The following is a 19965-nucleotide window of genomic DNA, read 5'->3' as shown; positions in this document are numbered from 1 at the left end:
TTGTTTCAATCAAGATATTAAGTAAGCTGTCATGTAGCCAATGCATTGAAATATTTGTTTCTTCTACACTTCATTTTGTCTTGATTGGACTCTCAGAATGATGGTTTTGCACCCAGGGCAGCGTATTTAATTAAAGTTCCATTTTGTTTTTTGGTTTTTAGCATAGCTCCTCCCCTCTCTAGTTGGCCCCACCTCTTCCCATTGGCCCCACCCAGTCAACTGTCTCCTGCAGTCCCCCTTTGATTTGAAGTCACAAGCCACCACTGGGCAGCATACAGTGAAGTTGTAGATGAAACACTGAAATATAAAGTTGTTAGCAGCAACCTCTTCATTAGTTACAGATCTCTTTAATGTGGAATTATTCAGATGACTTTTACTTCTGCAGTGATTGTGTATATTGACTGATATTGGTGGAGTGTAATGACTGAAGTTCAAGTGGCCTTTTATGGTTAAAATGTTATGAAATTGGCAGTTTTTGTCATTATTGGTTTATACATTTTGTTTCATTGCTAAATGGAAAAATGTTCAAAAATACAACTTTAAAACACACTCTAACACATAGTGTATTATACAAAGAACATAATTTAATGCAATTAGGAAGGTGAATTAGACAACACATACATGCATACATGGTCCTAAAAATGTGGACAAAGGCTCCATGGTTTGAAAACAGCCATAAGGCAAATTTAATCCACCACTGGTTAGATTCACTTTCTTTGAATGTAGATTTCAATGCCATTTCAATGAATGTGACTTTCAAGGACAGAGAAGTTTAACTCTATTTTCACTGTGAGACTGTATTGTTTTCCTCAGCCCTATCCAAAGCAAAGAACACAGCTTCCATGGGACCTGATAGTATCCCAGGCTGTATTCTGCAACATCTGTAGCAAGAACTAGGCTCGCCATTGAGCACCCAATTCACCATAGCCCAAGTACAGGCTTCATTCCAGCAGAGTGGAGAACTGCCATTGTCATCTGTTTGCACAAATTTGGTGCCACTACTGACCCTGGAAACTATTGCCCCATTAGCCTGACAAGTCTGATCTGTAAGAACATGGAGCATATTATTATAGACCTCATAAACAAGGACATAGGCAATCTCCAAGCACTTGGTCCCACCCAGTTCGAATTCAAGGCCACATCTTGCCTGTTGAACCTGGTTGACTTTTTTGAGACTGTCACCAAGGCACTGGATAAGGGAAAGTCAATACATACAGCATACCTTGACTTGGCCAAAGCCTTTGACACTATCTCCTGCTCAAGCATCATCAAAAAGCTAACACAGCTTTCTGTAAATCCCTATCTCATCAGGTGGATGGCCAGCTGGCTCACTGATAAGACCCACAAGGACAAGGTCAAAATAGGTGCCACCACCTCCGACAGCAGACCTATCACTAGTAGTGTCCCCCAGGAATCTGTCCTGGGACCCCTATTGTTTGACATCTACTTCTCAGAGGTCCAGGCAAAGATGACTGTAAGTTGGGTGCTGTCATTGACTCCCAAAATGATGTTAACATTCTTCAAGAGGGTCTCACAGTAACAAATGACTGGTGCCATAGTCATGGCCTTTAGTTCAATGCAAAAAATGTATTATCATACTGTTTGGTAAAAAATTGACCCCTACTAATTACTACATTAACGGCGACCCCCTAAGCACACAACCTGTGGTGAGAGAACTGGGTACACAAGCTGACAACAATCTCACATTTTACCATTATGTAGCGGCAGTGGTTAGAAAAGCCTTTTACTTGGTTCACCTGATAAGTAAAGAGATTGTATCCAGAAAAAAGAAGGTTATTACCTCTCTGTACTCCTCCCTCATTAGGCCAATAATTGAGTACAATCCCCAGTTTGGTATGGGCCTCTCCAAACACCTGCACCAACTGGAAAGGTCACATAAAAACCTCAAAAAGAGAATCCATGGCCTCCAACACCTATTCTATGCAGACAGGCTCAAATCACTATCACTCTAATGTGTATCATACAGATTGCTCAGAGGTGATCTGTGTCTCACCTACAAGGCAATCTCGGACCCTGCTCTACCAGAGATGCTTTTTATCCATAAGTTTAACTCCTCGTGTAGTACCTGATCAAAAGGCTTAAATCAAATATGTGACATTAATAAAACCTGCTGCAGAGACAGGTTTGTCTCCCAGAGGCTGCCCCATTTCTGGAATAGACTCCCCATACACGTCAAACAAAGTACGTCACTGACCCTCTTCAAGTGCAACCTTGATGAGTGGATGGGTAACCACAAATTTGTCCCAGGGGTTCCACCTGTGTCCTTCACTGACAGGGGTGACAGGTGCTAATTGGGTTTTTTTTTGGGGGGGACAAACTCTTAGCTAGGCTTGTAAGGGCCCCAGAGCCATTAGCTTAGTAATTTCCTATGATCCTATAAAATGCTTATAAGTGTTTGTGCTATAAAATTTGAAATAAAAGTTTTAAATTAAATCCAAATATCTATAATCACTGTAAAAGTAAAGAAGAAATTAGTATGTACATCAAGAGGTCTGAACAGTGTTTATGGCAACTGGAAAGAAATAACCAAATAATGGGACACTGGAATGGCTTTGGGGGGCTGCAAGGGGGGGGCTGATCCATTATCCTGCCTAGGGCCCCATTTGACCATGATCCAGCTCTGGATGTATTGTAGTATATTTTCTGAATGAGATTAATGAATAGGGGTTCAATATATAGATTAGATGGTAAGGAGGCACTGTAAAACCTTGTCTGACACCATGGGTAGAGGGGTTGGCATATAAAACTTGTATACTCTTTAAAAGTTATTCTATCAAAATCTTTAGATGTTACATTGCCAGTATCCTTATCAATGAGCATAGATTGTAGTTATGGATGTCCATAGAATTATGTTATACACCATGACAATTCCTCCTCATAGCAGCACCCACACATAGAAATGAGTAGCACCAAACAGCTTCAACATCATTCCATCTAATATCAGTCCCTATAAAAGGACCTCAATATATCTTCTAAACTCTCACAGCATTAATAATAAACATGATCTCATCAAAGCATTCCTACTTGTTAAACAATCTGTCTGTCTGTCTAGGTATCTCAGAAATATGTCTGACTTAGCCACCATCTATGAAGCTATATACTAGACTTGTAATACAGCATCATATTTTAAAAGTGCTCCCCTAAAATTATAAAATTTCAGTTACTATTTCATATTCATGCCATATAGTTTTGCACACTGTAAAATCTTCAAGTCTAGCTACTGTTTTTAGCTTATCTTTAAAATTTCTCATAAGCACTGTCTTGCAAACTAACTGTAAACAGATAAAAAGATCATACCAATTTTCTTTTAAAAAGAAAGACTAAGAGCTTACCAGTAAAGTTTCTATTTTATAGCATTTTTTTACTGGTAGTACACATTTGATCTAAATTATATCTGTTGAACTGGAAGGGACTTGACCTATTTTTAAAGACTTACTAGGTAATGGCAATCTTGAGTGATGAACAACTTCTTCCAAGCTCACAGAAAACACTCCCCCTTTTTAAGATAGCCTTAAACAAGTGTAAGAGGTGTAAATGTATACAGAAAGTATGTTTAAAGATCAAGGATCATCCCCCTCCCTCTAAACACATATGTGAAAACAATCCCTTACCATTACATATGCTGTATCTCTAAAAGTCACATGCTCAACAAAACTAGAACTTCATACAGTACAATAACTCAAACCTATAGATTCACTATGCCATAGCAGTGGGTGAAAACACAATGATAAACTACATAGAGGTAACACTGATCCAAGCAAAATGTGAAACCCCATAAGGCAGACATTGTATCTAAGCAACAACCAAAACCATCACAATAATTGTTGACTTTACTGCACATAAATCAGGTGCAAACTCTCCAGGCACTGTAAGGAACCTCTGACAGTGTCATGCCACCCCGGGTCAAAATTCAGAATATCTCAAGCAGATTAAAAAGGTTAAATACAGCCATTGTCCATGTTGGGGAGAACAATCTATGAAGGTTCTCCCTCTTGGACATTAAACAGGATATGACGAGATTACTAAATTTCTTTGCAGCTATAGAAGAAAATATGTTTAGTGAATTCCTTCTATCACCTCAGGTGGCACCCGAATGCAATTATTACATTTTGGCTTTCATTCAGCAGTTAAGGACATGGTGTCAAACAGGGAATGAGTGCCAATAGCTTGGAGTAATGTGTGCAGTAAGTCAATAGGCTTCACCTCTCTTCTGTTGGAATACAATTACTGAACAGGAAATACTACGTGTACATAATAGCTTATTTGGACCTTTGCAAATTCCAAGACAATAAACAAATAAAAGAAACCCAAGATAAAAAAATCAAGTTAAAATGAAAATGGGGGACTTACAGGCTTTCCTCTACATGGAAGATATTGATATATGCATTATTTCTGAAACAGAGTGTAAAGGCCATACTGCATATCATGAATTCCAGGGTATGCCTCAATTCATTGTTCCAGATCCAGTGAAATCAGTTGGTAGCATCCAAATATTTGTGAATGATCCTCTAAAGGCTTAAATCCAAAAAATTCAGCATGAGAATTTCTCACACAAATAGTAATATCAGTCATACTAAATATAGTATTATAGTAAACTACTATACACTGTGTATGTATATCAATGAAAATATAGTATTTATAGAAGATTTTAACTGCATAAACACTGACTGGATAAACTACTCAACAGTAAATCAATATACCCACATATCACCTGACTATGTGAAGCAAACTATTTGAAACAAGAATTACATGTTAAAACTGAGGGTTATAATATCTTATCTATCATACTGACAGATGCTGGGTCTTTCTGCTCTCGACCCTTGTTATATCCTACGTATTTAGTGGAGATAATGATAACATTAAACCTGAGGAAACTCAAACTCCACTATAATTAATTCATCCTTCCTAGACTTTACCATTTGGAAATATGATGCTTCACCACTGAAACTATAAACCTATAGACGCGTACACAGTATTTCTGATACAAGAGACCAGGAAAATTAGCATGAGGTGTAATAATGCTTCTAACTACAAAAATATATAACTGCTCACTGATCAAGGACAATTGTAGCTTCAAGGAAGATTCACATAAGTAGCCTAGTCACTCCTAGGAGGTTGTAAAAGTATATCTGTGCTTGGCATGTATTTGATCAGTGACTTTCTAAATGGAACTTCCTTTTTCTAGATGATTTTAAGCAAAACCGACTAATCATACAAGGAAAATCTTTTGCAAAGTTTTATAGATCTATAGATTTGATTTTTAGTGTTTTCCATTTTATGTATGCCTGAACTTCATTGGGTCTGTATTTTGTTTTCAAGATTAGGTATATTTGATAATACATAACGTAATTGCATATGTATGCACATGGTTTCACTTCATAATACTGGAATATCACAATACTGAAACTCAGAACACTGAAACTAAAATCCTGAAAACTCAAAATACTGGAAACACACAGCATACATATGCTGAGCTTAAACAAGATAAATCATATTACTTTCCACCTAGTACTTAGTGTTATCTTGGAGTTGATATATGTAAGTAGCAGGGGGTGTGGGGGCACAGCCCCCCATATGGGTGGTGCAGGGGGGCTTGCCCCCCTGCTTATATTTGAAGGAATATAATTAGGTTTTTGTCGTTTACAGTAAGTATATGTATCTTATCTCTTTTCAGTATTTTGACATTCAGGATTTTGAGTTTTCAGGATTCTGAATTTCAGTATTTTGAGCTTCCATATTATGAAGTTTTCTCATTTTCAGTGTTTTGATATTTCAGTATTATGAACTGAAAGCATGCACACACACACGTGCGCGCGCGCGCGCACACACACACACACACACACACACACACACACACACACACACACGCATATACTTTTATGCTGAGTATTTGCCACTACACCGATATGATAGACAATTATGTGGTCAAGGCAACAATTTACATACAGTACTTCCTTCAGATCAAATATACTGTGAACTGCCTACACTATATCATACTCTGCATGAAGAAATGCTGTTTGTTATACATTAACATAAACCAGTGTGCTCTTCATGTGTGCATATGGTGTGCATGTTCATAAGGTCAGCACCATAGTCTGTATGCTCTGTAACTTAATGTAGGAACATTTATTGAATACATTTTCCTCCAGGTTCTGTGGTAGTAGAAGTTCTGTCTGTGAAGCAGTGTGAATTATAACACCCCAGGGATGACAGTAAAAAATATTCTACACAGTCTCTAGTCCTTAATTACTTAAAGGACTCTCACTGTGTCTGAGTGAGTTTTAATTTAGAATTGTAAGACTCAAGGGTGTAATGGTTTAAAAATGTTAAATGTATTCAAAATGTGTATTAAATTAGTTATCATATTCAAACATCAGAAACAGTAAGTATCAGGAAGAAAAGGTATTAATTATTGATAATTACATCTTGCCATATTTAATAAATCACAAACTGTACTACTAATATATCAGTTTTGCTAATACACTTGGTGCTCAGCATTTACTGTGTAACCAATACAGTGTGCCTTTCTCTTTTTGCATTTCCCCAGAAAAATCAGTAGCTACAATGCCTTTTAGATATCATGAAAGTTATATGAGGAAATAACACAGTCCTCATCGCATATATCACCAACAAGGTACAAGTTCTAAAGAGAATAGCATTTTTTGTAAGATGCTTTTATTATTTGCAATTCTTGCTGTAATGCATTTTTTTATTTTTAATGATTTCTGCATTCATTTATTTATTTGCACAATCATGCATGTGTTTAAACATTTGTTAATGACTCTGGCAGACCGTATAGGTTCATAGGTTCATATGTGTGTACTAGGTTAATGGCCCTGGAGCCTTTAGAAGCCTAGCCCATAGGATTACCCTGGTATTGTGCCACCCGGCCTTAGTTCCCAGTGCCTCTGTCGCGTAAAGCCACTCGAGTGATCCCTGGGATGAATTTTCTTTTTCCCATCCACTCATCAAGATTTCTTTTGAAGAGGGCCAGTGAGGTGCTCTGCTTGACATGTATGGGAAGTCTATTCCATAGCATGGGCAGTCTCTGGGTTATGAACCTGTCCCTCTAGCATGTTCTGCTGATTCTGGTAATGAAGTTGAGGTCTCTGGAGCATGTGGTGCAGAGGAATTGGGATTTCTTCAGATGTAGCATTTCTAACAGAGCTGGGTCAGACATGGCTTTGTAAGTCAAGCAGAGATCACCTCTAAGTAGGCGATATGATACAGAGAATAGTTGGAGTTTTTTAGTCTGTCCATATAGGGCAAATCTTTAAGGCCTAGGATCCTCTTTGTGAGGTACTTTTGTGGCCTCTCCAGTTGTTGCAGGTGTTTAGTGAGGTACAACCCAAATGGGGCATTGTACTCAATGATTGGCCTAATGAGGGAAGAGTAGAGGAAAACAATGACCTCGTTCTTTCTGGATGCAAAACCTATACTAATGATATGTGCCAAATAGAAGGACATTCTGACCACAGTGGCAACGTGGTGGTCAAAAGAGAGGTTGTTGTCAACCTGTGTTCCCAGATCTCTTATAATTCCTTGTGTACAGTGGACTACCATCGATATGGTAATTCATGGGAACTGGGTTTTTCCCAAAGGAGATGATGACACATTTTTTGGCATTGAGCTTAAGGCCATGGTTCTGACACCAGTCATTCTCAGTGAGGCCTTTCTGTAGGATGTCAGCATCACTTGGGGAGTTAATAATAGCTCCCAACTTGCAATCACCTGCTAACTTTGTCAGCCGGAGTCCCTTTTTGTTGGCCTGGACTTAGGAGAAGTAGATACCAAACAGGAGAGGACCCAGGACCGAACTCTGTGAGACTCCACTCGTAACTGGTCGGCAGTCTGACTTGGAGTCAGCTACTTTCACACTGTGGGTTCTACCTGTGAGCCAGTTTACAACCCACCGAGTAATATAGTGGTTGACGCCTAGCTTAGTGAGTTTTTCTATTATTCCTGAGTGGGGAATGGTATCAAATGCCTTGGCCAGATCATGGTAGGCTGTATGAACCACCCTGCCTTCATCCACAGCTCTGGTAACTGACTCAAAAAAGTCGACCAAGTAGTATAGGCATGATCTACGCTTCACAAAACCAAACTGTGTGGGATCCAGAGTTTGCAGGTTCCCTATATCCTTGTTTATTAGGTCCATGATGATGCGTTCTATAGCTCTGCATATCAGACTTGTCAGGCTAATGGGGTGATAGTTCCCAGGGTCTGTAGTCACTCCTCCTTTGTTGAGAGGGATGACTGTAGCAGTGCACCATTCAGTAGGGACAAAGGCTGAGGTGAGGTTGTGATTGAACAGGGCACACAGGTGAGGTGCCAGTTCACTCTGTAGTTCATGTAGAACACAGCCAGGGATATTGTCAGGTCCCATAGAAGCTGTATTCTTGGCTTTTGACAGTGCTGTTTTAATCTGTACAGCAGTAATACTGGGTGCCTGGCAATCTACTGGTGTTGTGACTGGTCCCTTAGAAGGGGAGAGAGGGGAAAATTTGGCACTGAATCTGTCGGCCAGTATTTTGGCAATATCTGTTTGCTCGGTATAGGAGGTACCATTGTTCAGTAGCTAAGAGCAAATCTGGGTATTGCTGTGGAGATTCTTTACATAACTATAGAATGCCTTGTTGTTGTCTTTACTATCTGCTGGAATGATGTTTTCATAGCTAGCTTTAGAGGATTTGATGAGGGATCTCAACTTTTTGTTGAGGCTGATAAGAGAGTTTTTCCAGTCTTGGGACTTCGTCTTATTCTGCATCAGTTTCCTCCTTCTGTTGTAGAGTTTGTTTGTGGCAGGGGACCACCAGATTGGCTTCCTTTTTTGGAGGAGAGCATCTTGGTTCTATTGGATATGGTGAGATCCATGCATCTGTTTACGTGTTGGTACAATGCACTGGTGTATGATTCGGCAATCATGCAACTGATCTCCATTTGCTGCTCCTTATGCCGCTTTCACTTAGTCCATCAAGGTAATGACAGATGGAAAACCAATACATATTTTAAAATAATCAGTGACTTATCAAGTCTTTGGGAAATGAGAGGAAACAAGGTTACCTAGATGAAACCTTGATTAAAGGGCTTCCCATCTCTTCTGAAAATGCCTCTGCCTGGCATTATTTAATATTTCCCCACTGAGTCAAAGGCTCCTTCCAAGGTGCAACCTGGGAGAAGTCTTTGCGAAGGAACATTCTATTTTTTCACAGCATCCAAGCACTTCAAGTTCCAAAGCCTTGAAAAATGTGGTATCTGGGGAAGCTCGATTAGACCAGTGTGTACCCATGGAGAGGTCAAGCTCAAAGTAAAGACTTTGAAGCTGGCAAGCAAAAGCACTAGTCATTGCAATGCTATATATGTCCTTTTTGGCTTTATTGAAAGTGAGACTACCTAGTGTCATAAAATGAACATTAATAGGATACAGATTACAGTGGTCGGGGGGGGGGGGTTGAACTGCAGCAATGCACTCGGAGAGCTATCCAATTTAATGTATTTTATTAATATATATATATATATATATATATATATATATATATATATATATATATATATATATATATATCAGCATTTATTTGTCTACTTATAAGTTTGTGAAAGGTGGAAGAGCAATAACTATATTATGTGATAACCCCTACATTAGTATTCTGCATGATGGAAGATTTTTGGCCTCGAACAGCAACTTAAATCACAGAGAAAGTGAACCATCTCTAGATGGGTAAACCTGCTCCCACTAGACAATTCTTACAGTATTTATGATCAAGTGCAAACTCCACTGTTTTTCTTTTTCTTCTTTCCTTTTGTTTACTACGTAAGCTGACTGGGCAAAGTATCTCTTTTTGGGGATGTCTGAAAGCACTCTCTGGTTAAGTTATTTGTACAATATTACACAGCAGGCTAACAAAAGTGGGAGGAATCAAACCCAATACCGTTAACTACAAGAAGCAACTTCTTACCAGCATAGAGCCTCATTCAAACCCAATACCGTTAACTACAAGAAGCAACTTCTTACCAGCATAGAGCCTCATTCAAACCCAATACCGTTAACTACAAGAAGCAACTTCTTACCAGCATAGAGCCTCATTCAAACCCAATTCCGTTAACTACAAGAAGCAACTTCTTACCAGCATAGAGCCTCATTCAAACCCAATACCGTTAACTACAAGAAGCAACTTCTTACCAGCATAGAGCCTCATTCAAACCCAATACCGTTAACTACAAGAAGCAACTTCTTACCAGCATAGAGCCTCATTCAAACCCAATACCGTTAACTACAAGAAGCAACTTCTTACCAGCATAGAGCCTCATTCAAACCCAATACCGTTAACTACAAGAAGCAACTTCTTACCAGCATAGAGCCTCATTCAAACCCAATACCGTTAACTACAAGAAGCAACTTCTTACCAGCATAGAGCCTCATTCAAACCCAATACCGTTAACTACAAGAAGCAACTTCTTACCAGCATAGAGCCTCATTCAAACCCAATACCGTTAACTACAAGAAGCAACTTCTTACCAGCATAGAGCCTCATTCAAACCCAATACCGTTAACTACAAGAAGCAACTTCTTACCAGCATAGAGCCTCATTCAAACCCAATACCGTTAACTACAAGAAGCAACTTCTTACCAGCATAGAGCCTCATTCAAACCCAATACCGTTAACTACAAGAAGCAACTTCTTACCAGCATAGAGCCTCATTCAAACCCAATACCGTTAACTACAAGAAGCAACTTCTTACCAGCATAGAGCCTCATTCAAGCCCAATACCGTTAACTACAAGAAGCAACTTCTTACCAGCATAGAGCCTCATTCAAACCCAATACCGTTAACTACAAGAAGCAACTTCTTACCAGCATAGAGCCTCATTCAAACCCAATATCGTTAACTACAAGAAGCAACTTCTTACCAGCATAGAGCCTCATTCAAACCCAATACCGTTAACTACAAGAAGCAACTTCTTACCAGCATAGAGCCTCATTCAAACCCAATACCGTTAACTACAAGAAGCAACTTCTTACCAGCATAGAGCCTCATTCAAACCCAATACCGTTAACTACAAGAAGCAACTTCTTACCAGCATAGAGCCTCATTCAAACCCAATACCGTTAACTACAAGAAGCAACTTCTTACCAGCATAGAGCCTCATTCAAACCCAATACCGTTAACTACAAGAAGCAACTTCTTACCAGCATAGAGCCTCATTCAAACCCAATACCGTTAACTACAAGAAGCAACTTCTTACCAGCATAGAGCCTCATTCAAACCCAATACCGTTAACTACAAGAAGCAACTTCTTACCAGCATAGAGCCTCATTCAAACCCAATACCGTTAACTACAAGAAGCAACTTCTTACCAGCATAGAGCCTCATTCCTCTGCACTATCAGATACTGCCAGTTTGCTAATACCATACATAGAAATCTAGTTAGTCTGCATCAACCTAGAATTCAATGTTCACTGTTTTTTTCTGGCACATTATATGAAACAAAAACTGCACTGGGTTAAGTCATGTCAAAGAAGGGTAACTCTATTTATCTTAATACGTCCCATGATAAATTTCACCATCTCCTTGTACAATATACTTGTGAGGCTGTTTTGGTATGTAATTACTCACATCTGGGAAAGGGCATCCCTTGTGGACAGAGACTGCAACAGCCTCCAAATATCTGGAATGTAAAGTTTTTAATACTCGATTGAAATATATGTAAGAGAGTATACCAGGGTGTCTTGATTGCAGAGATTTGCCACCCTGATATCACATTTCATCCCTTGGAACTGGTATTTCTATCCTTACTGAGCACAGTATTGACCATTTCGCAGGTAATGTCATGCGGGATCACATTGCAGGAAGGAGAAATCAATGGAGCTCCCGTGTGGCCTGAACTATGCTCAGAATTGATATGCTTAGTGTGTTCATTATATCATTTACTCTGTCAAAAGAATATTATTTTGCCCTGCACACAACTTTCTTGCTCTTTCCCCTTTATTTATAGATGTAGTCCTAATGACACATTTTTGAATCCTTTATCACTTAGCGAGTTCTTTTTTAAATGAGTTAACCTTAGCCTAGTTACATTTGTGGTGTATAATTAAAACTGTTTTATTTTGATTTAATAATTCATTGATTTTGTAAGTATACTTGTGCATTTATTGCATAATTTTGCACTGTATGTATGATTCACAAAGATGAAGTTGTCGATGTAGTTCTAAAAAGTGTTATAGATGGCTGCGAAAGATTCCCCAATAAGTTAGCAGGAGTTGAATAAAACACAGATCTGGAGCAGCAGCCAGTTAAAATGAAACCAAGAACTATAATATACAAAAAAACAGCCAAGTAGTCAGTATATGATAAAATCAAAAATAAATTTTAATACAAAACCAAAACTCTTTCGAACCTATACTGGGTGCTTCATCAGATCTATTAATAATGAATTAAAACCACACTTAAATACTAACATTTCAAACCACGTGACCTTAATACAGGTCTTAAAGGTATAAAATCATTAATACCTCTGTCTCTAGTTGCTTGCATTGTATAATAAACAGCCATTTAATTTCTAAACACTCTGTATTAGTTTTAGTATCACCTCCCCTTAAACTTATTTTATACAGTTCTAACGCCAAAAATCTAAAACAATGATCAGTGCCAGCCTGAATAATATGCTTAGCCAATGCATTTCTACTATCACATTTATTTATACCATATACAAATGCTCTTTAATTCAATCCCTAAAACATTGATTAGTTTTGACAACATAAAAACATTGGCAAACTTCACACACTGCTAAGTACACTAAATTAGCAGTAAAGATTTTATACCTTTAGCTTATTACATCCAAGTGATGCCTCCAGGTGCATCTGCAGTTAACTCCTACTGATGCGTCTAGGCGTCAAATATTGCTTGTTCATATTTACATCAATAATTCCAAACCATAGCATGTAGACGGTTTTAAAAGATTTTATTTTAAAGCTTACACAATGTCAAACTCAACTGCATTAATATTTGACCTCTGTATAGTGCTTATAATAATAGATATTAGCTGTTGTTTTATGATATTAATTTATATAGATATAATTTTCACATTTTTCTAAATATCTCAATAACCAAGTAATATAGACAGAATTCCTTAGCCTCATATGAAAACTCTCATCTAAACAAATAAAATGTTGCTGACTTCAGTGGTTGCTGAGATATTGTAAGTTGTTTGCAAAATATTACAAATGTAATAGTTACTGTCTTTACTGTGACTTATAAAATTCAGTTTAAGACCGAGAACCTAAAGAATACTGCCACTATAAAAATAGTTTGTACTGGCGAGTTTGCCATTTATACTTCTTTCATAACCCCTATGGTTCCAGAGGTATGAACATTTGTTTGAAATGTGAGGACATTGATTCTGTCAAAAGGCTTAGGCTCTGCCCATTGGAAGTTACAGTGCATACATCCTGAGCTCCATTGGAGTGAATGAGTTAAGACCTGTATTAAGGTCACATGGTTTTAAATGTTAGTTTTTTAGGTGTGGTTTTAATTTATTTTAGTAGATCTGATGAAGCACCCATCATAGATGCGAAAGTGCTTATCTGTTTATTTGGTTTTGTATTAAAATTTATTTTTGACTTTATCATATACTGACTGCCTGGCTGGTTTTTCATATATTAAAGTTAGGAGGAGTTGCCAAACATGTGGTGCTGGACAATTAGCACAAAGTGATTGCTTAGAGCACCATGGTTGCATTTTGAAGTCCCCTTAAAGATGTTATCAGCTGTTTGGTTTGGTTTAAAAAAGGACTCTCAGTGCACTGCCGTCAGCGTGAAGAGTGACTAGGGAGATATTAAACTTACAATAGCTGGCAGGGATATTTTTCAAGATGACATCCCACATGTTTATATCCCTTGACAGTACTTTTGCCATTTGTCTGAGCTTGTTAGTATTTGAATTGAAGTTTTTGCACCCCAATATTGACTGAGTTTTATATATATATATATATATATATATATATATATATATTTTTTTTTTTTTTTTTTCTGGTCAGTGAAGGAGGGTGGGATAATTTAGATTGGTTCTCTATTAGAAGACTGAAGACGCATTCTTTTGAATGCATCTTGGTCAAACTCAAAAGCCTGAAATGGCAAAATATCAAAGCGGCTTTTAAGGAAATTCTTTCCCTGGGAAAGAATTTGCTTGGCCACTTTGTTACTTTGCCATTTTCAGCACTGTAGTGCGGTCTCGGAGTTGGTATATTTAAGTAGGGGGGGTGGGGGGAAACGCCCCTCACTTAATGTAATGTTTAAAGTGTTTTATTTTATTTTATTTTTTGTTAGAACAGCGATTTTTTTTCCCTAGGAAAAAAAATCTCTGTTCTGTCAGTTCGAAATTGTAAGCTTTCGCTTACATAGGGTCGATTAATCACCATTCGCTTTTGTAAGCGTTCGGTGATCTAATATAGACCCTTTAGGTCACAGAGTAGAAAAGCATTTTCCATTATGGGAATGCTTATAAGTTTATCAGTGAAGCAGATATGTTCTTGAGGCATGGAGGGGGTACAATAATGCAGTTACAAAATTGTGTTTTATTGCAACCAGGGTAGGGAGCACTTCATGAGCACAGTTTGTGTCTGTAATACTGCTTTTAAAAGATTGACTTATGAAAATGGATCCACCACCCCCTTCTTCAATGGGCCAAATGACTAAGAAACAGCGGTAATCATATATTTGTGGAAAGCAGGTCAGGTCTTTATAAACCGCATATCTTTGTTGATATATCACTCTGTTCCCTCAGAGGCAAGTTAAGTCTCTAGGCATCTTCATTTTAATTCAGTCTGTGGCCATTGATGAGTCTCGCCTTTACCTCATTATTATCTCTGAAGTTTAGCCTATGATATCCACTAAGAGTGAAGAATAGGCTGTGTTCATTAGATTGACCCTTTAGAGCAGCGGTACAGCTCCTCCCATACATAGTAAGTCCTGGCCCTGTTTGGCATATATTGTAGGAGGATGTTGGATAGGCTTGGACATCTTTCTGGATTATGGATAAGGGTGTGTGTTATGATTAGCTGTGAATGAGCAAGTCAGTGATGGAGATAAGTTTAATGGAGATGTTTTAAACCCAGAAAGTGGTATGATTTGCAAGGTAATTTGCAACTTTATTACAGCCTTGTGCAACTAGACTGGACTGGCAAGCTGGAAGGTTAATAAACTAAGAACACCATAGAGAAGCTGTAGAAGTAGATGGACTTTTGCATTGTTTTCTGGTGTAGTTGTTCAAGTAGTTTTTTTATTCTGCAGAGCATGACAAGTTTTTGGTGGGTTTTATTTACAGCTAGTGTCATGTGGATATCAAATTTCATGTGTTCATCCACTGAGGACCCTACTAGCTTACTAGGTGTATTAGGATGCTGTTAATGTTTGTTAGAGATAATAGGGTTTTTAGTCATTTATTATACTGGTGCAAATAAAATCAGTATGGATTTGAGGGTTAAGTAGGAACTGAGAGTTATATAGCCAGGACTCAACAGAATGGAGGTATTCTTGAGTTATCTGTCGTAATTTTTGAGTTTTTTAGTGGAGAATGTATGTGGAGTCATCTACATACTGGATGGTGATTGCATGCCTACTGAATTTATGGAGATCATTTTTGATGATATAAAAAGAAGTGGCAAACAGTCTAACTTTGGAGGACTCCCATAAGTAGTGGAAGGAAAGAGAGATGTTTGCTTCCCATTTGATAACCTGTTGCCAACCAGAAGGGTAACTATCAAACCAGCAGAGGGAAGCTGTGTCAAGCCCTTGTAGGGAGAGCCTTTTGAGAAGTTTAGGGTGAAAAACTGCATTGAAAGCTTTGGAGGAGTCAAGAAAGATTGCACATGCCAGATTGCCACCATTTCTGCCTTGGTTAATAGTGTTGTAGAAGCTGAGAAGAGCAAAGATAATACTATGATCTGGTCAAAACTCATGTTGCATTTGAGAGAGGAGGTTATGGTCAATAATATACATGAGTAATTGTTTTTGAATGCATTTTTGCAATACTTTCAAAAGTGTGTAAAGGATGCCTATGGTTCAATGATTAGAGAGATCAGCTGAGTTTCCACCTTTGTGTAGAAAAGTTATATTGGATTGTTTCCAGAGGAGTGGAACAGCTTTCTGTATAAACTAGTTGATTAAGACAGAGATGGGATAGGCTAGGGAATCTGCTGTCATTTTCACATATGCATCAGTAAGGTTATCTGGGGCAAGTGTTGAGGGTTTTAATAGCTTTTAAATAGGGGAGGTAGGTATGGATTTTATGAAGAGTTTGCTTTGTTGGTCATCAGCAGTAATGTTAGATGATGAGCTTTTGGTTGAATGTGACAAGGCTACTGTATAAAGTGAGAGTTAAACTGGCTGGTGATAGAACCTGAATCAGTGTTTAGAGAAGGGGAATGTTGGGTAATACAACCAAAGCAAAAAAGATGATTAACAGAGGATCAGAACAGTTTGGGGTTAAATAATTAGAACTTTGTAGGTTAGAGTAGAAAGCTTTCTTGCCTGATTTGATGTTTTTGGTTAAATTTCTAAGCTGGTTGTATTTCTGTAAATTGGGTTCACTTTTTTTTAATGTAATCCACACTTTGTCCTTCTGTTTCGTGACTTGCTTAATTTGTCTAGTTAGCCATGGTACTTGATTAACTTTTACTGTCTTGGTTCTGTTAAGGATTAGTATAAATTCACAGGTGTATGTTAAGCTAATGACCACTGAGGCCCTTCTATGTCTAACTAGGCATCCAAGATCTCTGACAAGTTCTGAAGCCCTTGGTAGGTGTAAGCAGGAGCTTGGAAGATGAAACATTTATAAGCAGGAGGCTGTGAGATGAACTACTTACAGAATGCCTGTGTCTGTTAGAGATATAGGTGCCAAATCAGGGATGAATCTTCTATTCCTCATCCTTACATTTAGGAATAAAGTATTAAATAAAGATACAGCATAAGTGAGTTAAGTTTTTAACTGATTACATTTGGTAGACCTCAAGTGTAAACTAAGGTTGTCTTTTTGAAATGTGGCTAGGTTGTGGGCATGATTGAAGGGATTATTTTTTTTAAGCATAACTGTGTTGTCTAGCAGCATAAGTGGGCAGATGATCACTTAATCTATCAGGGAAGGAGCCAGTGCAAGTAATTTTATTAAGGCAGTTAATACGAAACCAATCTAAGGCTGTCTGTCACACCTCAAGTGTAAACTAAGGTTGTCTTTTTGAAATGTGGCTAGGTTGTGGGCATGATTGAAGGGATTCTTTTTTTTAAGCATAACTGTGTTGTCTAGCAGCATAAGTGGGCAGATGATCACTTAATCTATCAGGGAAGGAGCCAGTGGAAGTAATGTTATTAAGGCAGTTAATATGAAACCAATCTAAGGCTGTCTGTCACATCTCAAGTGTAAACTAAGGTTGTCTTTTTGAAATGTGGCTAGGTTGTGGGCATGATTGAAGGGATTCTTTTTTTAAGCATAACTGTGTTGTCTAGCAGCATAAGTGGGCAGATGATCACTTAATCTATCAGGGAAGGAGCCAGTGGAAGTAATGGTATTAAGGCAGTTAATACGAAACCAATCTAAGGCTGTCTGTCACTGTTTTTATTATATCTGGTTGGGGTAATTATAAGTTGATAAAAACCATAGAGATTAAAACTGGTGTTAGAAGCATCATTTTGCATTGCTGCCCAATTATTGTTGAAGTCCCCAAGAATAAGCGTTTCTTGTCAAAAATTAGTGGGCACCCATGAAAATAACTCCTCAGCAGTATACACATTTTACCTGGAGGGATGTAGATTCCCATTATTATTAAGCTTTTGTGTTTATTAATTTTGTGTGTACACAATAGAAATTCTCTACATTACTGATTTGTTTGGGGGCTAAGCAACTGAATTAACAAATTCAGTGAATTTTTGTAGATTATAGAATACCACCTATTTTTTTTTTTATTTCTTCTGTCTAATCTGAGTATGTTATAACCTAGTGGTAGAATTTCCTCATCCTGCATTTCATGATTTAGCCAAGTCAGGAGATTTGTATGCTTATCGTGTGTATAGTGCAGGCAATTTATACATATACTTCTAAGACTGATATTAAATAAGAAAAGACTTGTTTTATTTGAAAATTGAGGTGGTGGGGTAGGAATAGGTGAGTCATATTGTGTAGCAATTACTGTTTTTCGAAAGTGAGGTCCTGGGTTAGGTGAATATCATGTGATAATTTCAGATTTTGTAGACAGGTATGAGGCTAAAAAGCCAGTAATGTTTTGTTTTGTAGTTTATACATATATGGTAGATGAGAGAAGGTATTTAAGGTGTAGATTGAGTGTTATTTACCAAGCATAAGACTGGCAGTAGTGGTATTGTATTTGGCCTTAAAACATATTCCTTGTCAGAGGGAATGTCATACTAAGTAAGGAAATTTAATACCTGCTTATAAATTATTTTCTCCAGGATTTTGGAGACAGGGTCAAAGTTGTCTGTCTATCTAGCTGTAGTCTTCTTGGATGATAGGAGTTGCATTTTTTGGTAGATTGATAACAAAAGCTAATTTGAGTAGCACAGGAACGGATTGTCATCAAAGCAATATTATAAATATAATTATATTCAGTATGCTAGACAGCTTGTGTTTACCTACTTTGAGGATAACTGGGTGAATAGAAACAAAAGTAGCACTACTGATGTCATTGTTATTAGTCCTGCATGCATTACTCTGTTATAAATTGTGGGGAAAAGGTTTTCAAAACCACTTCACTGTTATTGCATGAATGTACTAGGTCACTATCACCCTACCAATGCACTTGTGCTCCATGTCCCCCCTTATCTCACCTTACTCTATCAATACATGCGGTCAGTTCTTATCAAGACGAGCAGGTAGGATGCATTAACACTGCGATACAGTGATGCAAAGTAATATATTAATATAAATATGATGCATGATTATGTTAAACACAGACGCTAAATTATTTAAAGAAAAGAGATGAAGAAATAAAAACAATTTAAGGAAACAGCTAAGAAGAAATAATACTTACTCAGGGAGCACATTTATAAAGAAAAAGTAAGTTGATGAAATAAAAAAGATATAGTAATAAATTACCAAGGAGATCTGCAGGAGTAATTGTGTTATTTTTGCAGTAGACTGCACAGACAAACAACTAATGCTAGAGCAATGGATTAAAACTCAATAAGAAAAATACATAATAGTATCCTTTGGAAAGATGGTGACCCCTGGAAATTGCAACATTACTAATCTTGGAAAGTGAGAGGATGCCTGACGAATGGAGAAAAAGTGTTTTGGTACCGATTTTTAAGAATAAGAGTGATGTGCAGAGCTGTAGTAACTACAGAGGGATTAAATTGATCAGTCACAGCATGAAGTTATGGGAAAGAGTAATGGAATCTAGGTTAAGAAGGGAGGTGATGATTAGTGATCAGCAGTATGGTTTCATGCCAGGAAAGAGCACTACAGATGTGATGTTTGTTCTGAGAGTGTTGATGGAGAAGGTCAGAAGGAGTTGCATTGTGTCTTTGTGGATTTAGAGAAAGCATATGACAGAGTGCCTAGAGAGGAGTTGTGGTATTGTATGAGGAAGTCGGGAGTGTCAGAGAAGTATGTAAGAGTGGTACAGGATATGTACAAGGGTAGTGTGACAGTGGTGAGGTCTGCGGTGGGAGTGATGGATGCGTTTAAGGTGGAGGTGGGATTACATCAAGGATCAGACCCTTTCTTATTTGTAATGGTGATGGACATGTTGACAGACGAGATCAGACAGGACTCCCCGTGGACTATGATGTTTGCAGATGACATTGTGATCTGTAGTGAGAGTAGGGAACAGGGGGAGGAGACCCTGGAGAGGTGGAGATATGCTCTAGAGAGAAGAGGAATGAAGGTCAGCAGGACTAAGACAGAATATATGTGCGTGAATGAGAGGGAGGATCAA

This window comes from Protopterus annectens, chromosome 10.part0 (genome assembly GCF_019279795.1).
Source record: "Protopterus annectens isolate FY-2018-M chromosome 10.part0, PAN1.0, whole genome shotgun sequence".
NCBI lineage: Eukaryota > Metazoa > Chordata > Ceratodontiformes > Protopteridae > Protopterus > Protopterus annectens.
The sequence above is the reverse complement of the archived record's forward strand: the minus strand, read 5'-3'. Positions refer to the sequence as shown.